Below are 12,054 nucleotides of genomic sequence, written 5' to 3' on the forward strand. Positions count from 1 at the left end.
TCGGGATCTCCGGTGCATAAGGCCGCGATGCCTTCGCTCTCCGAAGGCTCCTCTGCCAGCACAGCCGGAGCGTCCGCTCCTCCATGGAGAGGGCCCGCAACTCGAGCCTCTGTTGCATGATGATGTAGGACAGCACGTGGCGTTGTATCCCCCGATCTCGGTCCTCCTCTGGACCCCGAAACACCCTAGCTACGTTCTGAGTAAGGACCTGCAGCCGCGCCGCAAGGTAATACAGCTCGAAGTCGGGCACAGCCATGCCCCCTTCTAGCTTGGGGCGAAGTAGCGTGCTCAGGGCCACTCTACGGCGGCCATGCCCCCATAGGAAGCCAATAATCATTGACCGCAGGTCTCTAAAGACCCCTTGGGGAATCCAAACAGGCAGCGTTCGGAAATAATAGAGGAAGCGGGGGAGCGCCACCATTTTCAAAAGTGCAATCCTACCCAGAACCGTCAGCGGGAGGGTCGACCAGAAAGACAAGCTGCCCCTCAGTGCCCGGACACAGCGACCAATGTTGCCCTCCAATAAGTCCGCTGTCGCGTGGTAGATGCGAACACCCAGATAGGTGAAGCAAGAGGGTTCCCATACCACACCCAAATCGCTGTCAGGGACTGGTGAGCCCGCTCGCAGCGGGAACACACAAGTCTTCGCCCAATTGACCTTAAGGCCCGACAGCCGGCCAAACTCAGACAACAGATCCATCGCTCCGACCAATGCCCCCGAGGTGTCAGCTAGGTACAGGAGCAAGTCATCCGCATATAGCGATATATAATGCCAGTGCCCGCCGCTGGCTACCCCCACGTACCTGTCACCCGACCTCGCATGGACCGCCAAGGGTTCCATCGCCAGAGCAAACAATAGGGGGGAGAGAGAACATCCCTGTCGTGTGCCCCTGCCCACCGGGTACGCCGCAGACACCAGACCGCCCAACCGCACTCTCGCCGTTGCCGAGGTATATAAGACCCTCGTCCACCTACGGAACCCTTCGCCCATGCCAAACCTCTCTAATACTCCATCCAGGAAAGACCATTCCAAACTATCAAAGGCCTTCTCGATGTCCACGGACAGGACCGCCGGAGCTCCCTCTCCGTCCAAGATGGCGTCCATTATTCCCACCAGGCGGCGCATATTCAGCGCCGTGCTCCTCGTGGGTATAAACCCGGCCTGGTCCCTGTGTACCAGGCCCGTCATATGCGGGGCCAACCTGGTGGCTAGGATTCGGCTCAGAATCTTATAATCTACCGTCAGCATGGACAGCGGGCGATAAGACCTCACATCCGCGGCATCCCGGCCAGGCTTTAGGAGCAGTACAATCAAGGCCTCCCGCATGGACCCGGGCAACACCCCAGCCTCGAAGGCTTCCGTATACACCACCAGCAGCCTGGGAGCCAAGCTGTCCACATACCGTTGATAAAATTCAATCGGCAGTCCGTCCACCCCGGGCGTCTTGTTGCGGGCCATATGTTTGATGGCCACCCGTATTTCTGTGAGCGTGATCGGGCTACCCAGCTCCTTTGCGTCCTCCTCGTCCAGGACCGGAAGCTGCCTCTCCCCCAAGTATTCTGCAATGTCCTGAACCCCCACTCCCAGCTGACTCTGGTACAATTCCTCATAATACCCCCTAAAACATTCCAATACCGCTGCCTGGGAGTACACCATTTCTCCCTGCGCATTATTAATGCTGAGGATCGGGCAGCCCCTAAGTTCCGGGTTAGCTAGTCTGGCCAAGAGGGTACCCACCTTGTCCCTTTCTGCATGTGCCCAGATGATATACTGCCTGTAGTCATAACACCTTAAACGTTCCGCCTCGGTGGCAACCACTTCCTTCGCTTCCAATAACTGGGCCTGTAAATCTGGCCTAGCCGGCCTACGGCGCTCCAAGTCCCTCAAAGTTTCTTCCGCTTTCATGAGGTCGTTCAACATAGTCGTGCGAGCATTCGAGAACCTACCCAAACACACCCCTCTCACCACCACTTTCATTGCATCCCATTCAGTGGACCTGCTCGTGGCCGTGCCCTCATTCACTCCGAAGTAGCTATCAATGCCTTGCCGAACAGCGTCGCTGAACACAGAATCCTCAAGCGTCTCCGGCCGAAGCCGCCATGTTGGTATCACTGAGCGCTCTCTCTGCCACTGAATGTGTACCAATAGGGGGTTATGATCGGAGATAGTCCTAGCTAGGTACTCCGCATGGGAAATCAATGGGGCTAGGGAACCACCGCAGAGCACCGAATCAATCCTGACATGCAGATCATGGAGGGCAGAGTAAAAGGAATAATCCCTGGCTCCCCTGTGCCGCTCCCTCCAGACATCCAACAACCCCCATCTATCCTGCCAATCCTTCCTATGCGCGGCCAGCCTGCGCACCGGGGAGTCCACCAGGGGGGGATGGGACCTATCCAGAGCCACATCCGTGATCGAATTAAAGTCCCCCCCTAACACTATCGGGCCCGCCAGGAAAGAGGCCAAGGACCCCGAGAAGCTATCAAAGTTTCAAGCTTGTTCTGTGTTCGGTGCATATACGCAGCAGAAAACCACATCCCTTCCATATAACCTCCCCTCCACCGCCACATACCGGCCATCCGGATCTACTACTTGATTCAGCACTTGAAAGGGTATCCCCGCCCTCACCCAGATCAGCACCCCCCTGGCATACGCTGAGTAAGTGGTGCCAAACACCTGGCCCCGCCATCTTTTCTGCAGGGCAGCGCACTCTTTTTTGGTGAGATGAGTCTCCTGGAGCATAGCAATCTGAACCCCCCTACGTACTAGATATGCATGAACTTTGTGACGCTTCACCATAGTTCGTAGCCCCCGGACATTCCACGTCAGGCATTTCAAATTAGGTAATGTCCCCATTCCAACTTCGTACAGTCCGATTCAAAGAACAAAGGATCATAGCCCCCCCAATGCAGTTGCCCCCCCCCGAACATATCCAAAACAGAAAAACTTCCCAAACCCCACTCCCCAGGACAGAGCACACGAACCCAATGGCCGCCCCCATCCAAACCTTGAACCAACTTCTCGCACTCTTACCCTGTGGTCTCCACCACAGTCGGCCTTAAGGGCCCAAGGGGGGTGAGTCACCGCCGACCCCAGCAAGCGGAGCCCGCGCCCCGCACCTTCATCCCTCCGATGCATACAGCTCCCCCTCCTGGCATCCCGTCCTCCATCAACAGGATACCACCCTACCATGAAGTCTAGATATAGTCCCAATTCAATCTCAGCCGCAGAAGATACCATCCGATGTCTGTGGGGTCACTATCGGTCCCTTCGAACTTTCCGCCTCTGAGAGTTCCTCTCACGTCCTGCTGCCTTCCCCTCCCGAGTCCGTCTCTGCCCGTTCACTGTTCTGTTGCGACCCTGTAATGGCCGCCGTCGCTGCGAGCGCATCCCTCTTCTCAGCCGCCATTTGAGCCTCCCGTTTCTCCCGCTGGCGCCTGTTGCGGGATCTGATGCGTTGTGATTGCCTCACCCGGGGCTGCTTGGGTTGGTCTCGCCTACTTTTATGCGATCTGTCCGTCCCCTCTCTATACGACTCCAGCCATTGCCAAACTTCATCCGGAGTCTGAAAAAAGTGCGTGGAGCCATCCAGAATGATCCGCAGCTTAGCCGGGTAGAGCAAGGAGTACTGGATGCCTTCCTCCCTGAGCTCCTTTTTCACCGCGAGGAACGATGCCCTGTTCTTCTGGACCGCTTGAGTGTAGTCCGGGAAGATCGTAACCTTACTGTTCTCCACCTCATACGGGCCCGACATCCTGGCCCGCTGGATGAGGAGATCCCGGTCCTTGTAGTGGAGGAGCCGCACCACCATCGGTCGGGGGGGGCGGCCAAGTCCCGGCGGGCGTGCAGGTACCCGGTGAGCTTGCTCCAGAGTGAAAAAAGGAGTAAGCCCCTCCGGCGCTACCACAGTGCGGAACCAGTTCTCCATATAGGCCACCGCATCCTCCCCCTCAATCCGTTCCGGCAGGCCTACGACCCGCACGTTGTTCCGTCTATTGCGGCCTTCGGCATCCTCCGCCCTCCGCTCCAGCGTGTCCAGTCGGGCCAAGATGTCCGTGATCCTGTGCTCCGCGGTCACCACCGATGGCTTCAGGTCCAGCAACAGTTGGTCATGGTCCTTGACCCTGTCCGCCAGCTTCGCGTGATCCGCGCGCAGCAGCCCCAGGCCCGTGGCCACCTGGGCAATGTCTTGGTGCAATGCTTCCTTAGTTGAGGTAATCGCCTCAAGTATGGCATCCAAACGCCGGTTCAGCCGCTGTTCTTGATCAAGCTCCGGGGAAGGACTCTCGCTCAGCCGAGTAGGTGTCGCCAAGTCCCCCTCAGGGCGTCCCTCGGCCATCGGCCCTCCGATCGCCGCCATTACAGGGTGCTGCGTCACAGGTCCAGGAACCCGTTTCGCGTTGGGGCCCGCAGTTCCGTGCCAGTCTCCGGGGACCGGGCAGTGCAATGTCCCTTCCGGCGCTCTCAGGAGCAACGACCAGTTAGACTAGCTCCGTTCCGTCGCCCCCCTCGGAAGCCTGAGGGGGGAAGGATGAGTCTTATGGCGGTGGCCAACGAAGGTCCCCAAGCTTCTGGGTGAATCCGGACAACGTCCCCTGGTCTCAGGACACAGCACCGCCTATCCTAGTGCCCCGATCAGCCGATTACAGGATCTCTTGCCAATCGGCGACAACCTGGCTCAGGGCTGAAGTTCGGAGCCGTCCGACCTCCTCGCCGCCATTTTCTTCGCGCCCTCGGCAACACCTCGGCCGCCTCTTCAACTCGGTCTTCCCGGGGCCAGCAGTCCCCCAGCGACTCTCCGATTGTGCCCAGCTGTCCCCTTACACTTCAGAGGGCAGGAGCATCGTCTTCGGGTCGCCTAGGGTTCCGAAAACAGGAGAATTAGCGGGATTCCGCGCGGAGCTGCGAGCTCACGCCGCCATCCCGATCGGCGTCCAAGCCACGCCCCGGGTGAAAGTGAGAGTTTATAGCGCATGGTCCACATCAGTGGAAATTTACACAAACAGGGGCCTAAAGCAGGGCTGTGTTCTGGCCCCTTTACGTTTTAATCTGTACTTAGCAGACTTCAACAACTACCTAAGTTCAGTCAATGTGATTTCACTCAAAGTTGGTTGTAGAGTTCGGCATCTACTGCAATATGCTGATGATACTATCCTACTGGACCAAGCAGCAATTGGGCTACAAAGATCGTTGACCACCCTGGCAGACTCCTGTAAAGTCAATAAGCTTAGCATTAACACAGCAAAAACCAAAGGTCCTAGGGGCATAACAGCAAGAACCTCGTTAAAATTATTGTCTTTTTAGCAGTAGGAAAAGTTTTTTGAAATAGGAAGATCAAGTACGGGCATGGTTCATAAGTGGTCCGAAATTTGTTAGTGTTTCGAATATCAAGTATCTTGGAGTATGGTTAAATGACTGAGCACTTTTATCAGTACAAATTGAGCTGTTGGCTACTATGGCAATTGCTCGCATTGTTGCCTCTCAATGCCTTCTTAAAAACGTATAGGGCCTGGACCTCTCCGCAATTTGTAAAGTCATCAATTGTAAACTGATGCCAACTCTCACATGCAGCTCTTTTGTATATAAAAATTCCCTATTAAATTGGTTGGATCTTGTGCAATGCCAATGCTACAGACGTTTATTCCAGCTACTTACTTGCATGGTGCAAGCCCAAATTTGCCTGGAGTTTAATCTGTCCCGTCAAGATTATGTTCTTTATACGCGCCTTCTTTTCCTCTGCGCTAAGCTAGCACTTGTCGAACTGGGGTGGATTAAGCAGCTTCTGTGGGGCATTATTCAAGATGAATCCTCAGAAATGCTTTATTCAAGATAAATCCTCAGAAATGCATATTTTCTATCAGGCTGTGATCGATTGGCTTGCAGCCAGAGAGCTCATTCAAGCTTCCATGCCATCAAAAAAGATATCAAACATACTGCTGAAACAAGCTAGGCTACTGTCAGCTTATGGTGATCTCCAAGTTATTTGTACTAAAGTGCAGGCTCAACTAACGCCAGATCTGTACCATCCACTAACACTGCTGTCTCAAATTCCTGCCTGATTACCTGTGGATCAGGATGTTTTATGCAGGGGATGTCGGTCTATGATGGAGACTGTCTTGCATGACCTTTGCCTATGCCCATTTCTTTCCCATCTAAGGTGTTATTGATTTATATCTATTTTTAGATAACTGACAATAAGATCCTGCAAAGTTGCAGTTGGTAAATGTTTGAATGGGGAATTGTGTCAGCTAACTGCAAGATTTGTAAAATTCCTGAAGTTTGCTTCAATAATGTTGAGCTCTGCGGCCTCACGCTGCTGGTGCTTGCTCAATACTGGTAGTATTTTAATGGACCTTAGTGAACAGACCTATTTTAATTTTTGTCATGTCATCTTCTAACTTTTACTCCTGCATCTAAAATTACTGTTTCTATCTACAGATGCTGCTGTGAAAAGCACTTGCACTTAAAACATTTCCGCGTGGAAATTTTCATATCTAATATGACTTTGGCATAATTGTTAATTGTCTTTGTAAGGCCATGAATCGTCCTTGCCAACTAGTGCTCTGGTATCTGAGATTACCATTTGCATCTACAGAAACTGATGTGAAAAAGCACCTGCACTTTAAGGGCCTGATTCTGATGCGGTTAGAAAAGCATTCCCATCTAGAGCCTGAGTCTGATGCTTTTAGGAAGGCCTCCTAACAGCATTTGCTCCTTCCAAATCGGATCGGGAGCATGTCTTCCCAACCGAGGGCCCAATTATGATGCGGTTAGGAACATATGCTCCCCTTGAAGTCAATGGGAGTACAACCAAATCGTATCGGGAAACATCCAGATGCATCGTACTCCGTCTGTCAGACTCTACCAATCCGAGTAGGTCAGAAACCATTTCCAAACCGATTCAGTCGGGAAGCTTTCCAACCCGCATCAGAATCGGGCCCTAAGTATTTTCAAGGAGAAGTGTTCATACCTAATATGACCTAGGTGTAATTGTTTATTATTCACTTAAGGCAATGAATCCTTCTCCTGTTTTGCACTATGGCCTTTGATAACGGATCAGAATTTGATTTACTTTCTATGTTAGCATTTGATTGTGATTAGTTTTGATGTTACCAGCATGGCATTTTAATTGCTCACGGGGTGAGATGTTCTCATTTAATCTGATTCTGTCGTAATTCCTCACAGTTCCTCATTAGGTCATGATCTTTTCAGCTATTTTCCCCATGGGCTTTGAATATGTATTAGAGTTTTAGGGCCTTATTATGAGTTAGGCAGTGAGGGAGTGTGACCGCCCCACTCCAGCACTGCAAAACCTATGTACAACCCGCCCACCAGATTTGGAGTTTTATCTTGTCTGGTGGGTGGTTCTTTGGCGCTCCAAAGGCGGTGCCTCTGAAATAGGCACTGCAATGAGAATGTCAAAGGCAGTACCTGCATGGCATGGACTGCTGCAGTGCTGAGGTGCATGCACACACGTCACCTGTTGTGCCCCCCTGTGTGCATCCACATGGCACAAGGCACCAGGGGGCCCTGTAGGGCCCCCTTTGTTTCCTCACCTTCACACTTTTCATGGTGATCGCACCGGGGGCACTTGTTGTGTCCCCCTGTGTGCCTCCACAGGGAACGAGGCACCAGGGGTCCCTGTAGGGCCCCATTAGTTTCCTCACCGCCACTTTTCATGGTGGTCGCATAATGAGGTGGTCGGGAGACCGCCACCACAGCGCCCCCACGAGTCTGGTTACCCGTGGACTGCCAAACTTGTAATAAAGCCCTTAGTCATTATAGACCATTAGCAAATTCCTAGTCGGCTACGATTTGCACTTGGATTCTGTCTGCACTGTGGCTGCTAACATAGGCAATATTTGATGGCAACAGCACCTGCATTTTAATGATATTTACCTAGCAAGTTGCAATTCCCTTCATTCAATTGTATTTTAATTGTGTTTTTAATGGTTCGTGAATGTCAGACTATTTAATATGGTTGTTTTTACATTTGCATTAGTCACACACCAGCAAATATATTCTTTGTTTATTTGTCTCCATGGCTTATAAGAAGTGTTCTTTTAATCTAAATTAAGTCTATCTGATAGGGTTATCCAATTTTCATCCACAGGCTCTTTTAAGTTTGCATTTTGTCTTTTGTTTTCTTCTGTTTTGGATACTTTTTAATGATTTTGATAAATCGTGCAAAGCAATAATAATATTTAAATCTAAAAATCGGATTCAGGGCAAGTATTATCCTCCACCACTGTCAAAATCCACCACCCAGCACTGCAAAACCAGAAGTTAAACAGTAGCCTGATGAGCATTGTTTACTTTCTGCAGATTCCACTAGGACTGGCACAATACACTTTGGGTTTTTATAAAATAAATACATTCACCCATGCAAGTCTCACTGTTCTGATTAAATTAAAAGAATTGAAATCATTTTATACAGGGTGGTGCCTATTTTCGCTGTAGTGAATACCTGAAAAAATGTGTGTTTGAATTAAACCTTCAACTCTGTGTTCCGCATGAGTGCTAGAGTCTTGCAAATAATCAGAAATCAAAATCTATTAAAAACTGTGAGGCCCTACCGGCACTATTGCGTCGCTTTAAGTCACTTTTTTGACGTTCCAGTGCCACTGGCATATTTATAAGGCCACTGAAAGCCATTTTACGTGGCTTTTCATGGCCTTATAAATATGTGCCCCTTTCACGCAGAAAACTGGGTGAAAGTGGCGTTCCATGAGTGTTGCTGGGGGCGTTCCCAGCTGTAATTCCCACTGTAATTCTTACAAGCTATGAACTTTCAAGCAATCCTATTATTGCAGGGATTCTGCTCTAGAACATAATTAAACTTGGAACCATAGAACATCACTATGTAGGGAGACCCCCTTTCGCTATCTCACTTGTCCACAGTAAAAAAAACACGAAGAAAGTTTTTAATATTTATTCAAACTATTGTGTACTAAAATGCACTATATGTTCCCCAATTAGAAGACAAATACAGATCAAAAATACAGTTAACATGGCTACTGAACCTTATTCTATAAAAAGTCATGTCATGGTATAAAACAGATAAGCCTACCCCCCCCCCCTTTCTACTGAAGCTAAATTAATATGTATCAAAGAACTCTGGGATTAGTAGCTGACCCCATACCTTAGCATACACCGGTGGACGCTCCACATCCCAACTGCTGCAATGATCTTGTCTCAGAACTCTCGCTCCTTGTGTGTTTCTTACTCTCTTGTACTCAGTTATATGACAAGACATATGTGCTCATAAATAGCAGCTGCGTTCTCGCGTTATATCTAGATACTAATGCCTGACAAGAAAGAATAACAATAGGCATTGTTGTTTGATCTTGTGTAGGGTGTTCAGACTAAATCTCAGGAAAAGAACAGAATGCAAAAACATATGCAGGTTCAATGTGAAAGTACAGTGTGACACAAAGTAAATATGTTTATGTACTAATGTGTGCAAATGAAAATGCAGCCTACAAAGTGCACAGTTAGACTAACCTAGTGAAAACTACAATGGGCCATGTAGAAAACACATGACAGTGTGATCTTCTATTGTTTTACTTTATCCCTAATTACCTCATGTCATTTCCTTCTTCCACTCCCCTTCTATGTTGCCCTTTTCTCTTTCTCTTGTTTATGATTTCTCTTTAATTATAGCTCTTGGGTAAGATTGATCATAGCAACAGAGTTGTCAGATCACCGCATAGTAGTTATGTTTGTTGCAATACAATTTGCAACAAGAAGCAAGCATTCAGGTAAATAAGTTGATCGGTGCATGGACACAAACAAAGTTTCCATTTTTTTTTACACAAAGGCCTCAATCATAAGTACCTGGGAGTAACAGTTGCTCTTTAGTCGACTCGTTAAATGCCCATACTGGGGTTTGGCTGAGACAAATAGTGCCTACCTTTTTAGGTCTCGTGGTGTGGACCTCACACATGCGCAGTCGAGCGCGAGAGATTTTATGATCTTGTTAGGTCTCGTGGCGTGGACTGCGCACATGCATAGTCGAGCTCGCGAGATTTTTTGATCTTGGGTGGCTTACAGTAGCGGGCTTTAAGCCCTGCCCCTCCTTCCCATTGGCCGGCATCACCGTTTAGGCTAAACGGTGGCTGGCCATTGGGAAAGAGGTTAGTGTGACTTACACTTTTCTCTTTGTCAGATGGCCCACTTGGATGGGCTCGTCTGACTTCCTTCTGGCGTAAAAGGTTTCTTATCCTTATAGGGCCCCATGAATATAACAAATCTTTTGCTACGGGAAGAAGTCAGACGAGTCCCTGCAAGTGGGCCGTCTGACAAAGAGAAAAGAGGGTGGTCTCTCACTCCTGCAGAGCTCCCTCAGCGCTCTCTCTCCTGTCTGTAGTGCTGCCCTCCCAGCCTCGCAGTGTCCACTACGTCTACTTCGCTCAGATTGTTCCTGAATGTTCTAAACTTTATTTGCACATCGTAAACCACCGGGGGGAGGATAGTCCTGCGATCATTCCACCTTTAATGTTCATGCATATATTCTGTTTGTCATTGATGTGTTCTAGCTTCATTGTAAAGCGCTGTAAAGCCGCACGAACACGTCCCTGCAAGTGGGCCATCTGACAAAGAAAAGAGGGTGGTCTCTCACTCCTGCAGAGCTCCCTTGGCGCTCTCTCTCCTGTCTGTAGTGCTGCCCTCCCAGCCTCGCAGTGTCCATTGCGTCAATTTCGCTCAGATTGTTCCTGAATCTGCTGTGGAGATACCCCAAAGAGCTACGTACACAATAAAGAGAGTGAGGGGATCTCTTTGCCCAATGGGTACAAACCTCAAAAAAAGTGCCCATACTATTGAACAAGCCAGTTAACCCCTTCGCTGCGGGGCTAATTTCTCCACAGCGCGGGGGGGGGGAGGGGGGCCGCGCACGGCGCCGCTGTGCTCATGACGAGCCCAGGCTCGTCATGCAGCACGGTGCTCGTGTGCTGGTGACGAGCCTGGGCTCGTCATGACCACGCCCGCGCAATGGAACGCTCAGCACAGCGGGGAAATTAGCCCCGCGTGTGAGCGTTCCACGGCTCATGACGAGCCTAGGCTCGTCACCAGCACACGAGCACCGTGCTGCATGACGAGCCTAGGCTCGTCATCAGCACGGAAGGGGTTAAGTTAGTGCCTATTTCTAGAAACTGCCCGTAACGTTTTGTATACAAACCAACCATTGAGTGTTCCAACTATATTAATTAATCAGGAATAATTGATTTGGGGAGGTCTTCTGCGGTTATTCTGACTTCAGGGATTCATTGAAGAGGAGGAGGACATTGAAAGCTTTTAGAATTTCTGTTTGCTGAAGGTGCGAGGGTTATCTGATCATGGTGGGGGGAACAGATTTCTTTGGAACGAATATATACGGGGATAAATGGGTGACGTATGCAAAAGTTATCCTTCGGTTCAATAAAGTATTTGACATGAAGTGGAAGGGCTTGGCCGTCTTTGCTGTTTCCTGTGTGCTTGGTTACTTGCTCTGAAGCTGTTACTTCCTTGCGTTTACTACAGTGCACTGGCAGTAATTACTTCAGGCCAGAGCTGCCGACTTTGGGGCAGGGGGACCAGGCTCGAGCCTCAGCGTCGGTTCAGTATCCTGTGATTCTAGGCAGATCACTTAATGTCCCCATGCCTACCAAAAATATGAACGCGTCCTTGTGTAACATAACTGGTGCTGATGTAAAGCCTTAAATACCTTTGGGTCGAGTTCGCGTTATATAAAGCTGCAACAAAAAGTAAGTGGAAAATTGTCTCAAACAGATCGCTGGGTTCACAGCACCTGTGCACCATAATCCCCATTATTTCAGGACTGTGCATTCCGTGTCCAGCAGGTCGACTCTGCTGACAAGCCCCGACCCCCCCCCCCCCATCCCCGTTGACCAATTCATCCCCCCACCTCCTTAATTAATGTGTCTTTGTGAAGGGAAAGGATATCTCACGACTTCCAAGCGCTCCTCTGTTATGCAGATGCCTCCCAGGCACCTACTCAGCATGAGGCAGGATCTTACTTCAGCCCCGAGCGAGGCCTGTTATCTCTCCCCCAT

This window comes from Lissotriton vulgaris, chromosome 3_1 (assembly GCF_964263255.1).
Source record: "Lissotriton vulgaris chromosome 3_1, aLisVul1.2, whole genome shotgun sequence".
NCBI lineage: Eukaryota > Metazoa > Chordata > Amphibia > Caudata > Salamandridae > Lissotriton > Lissotriton vulgaris.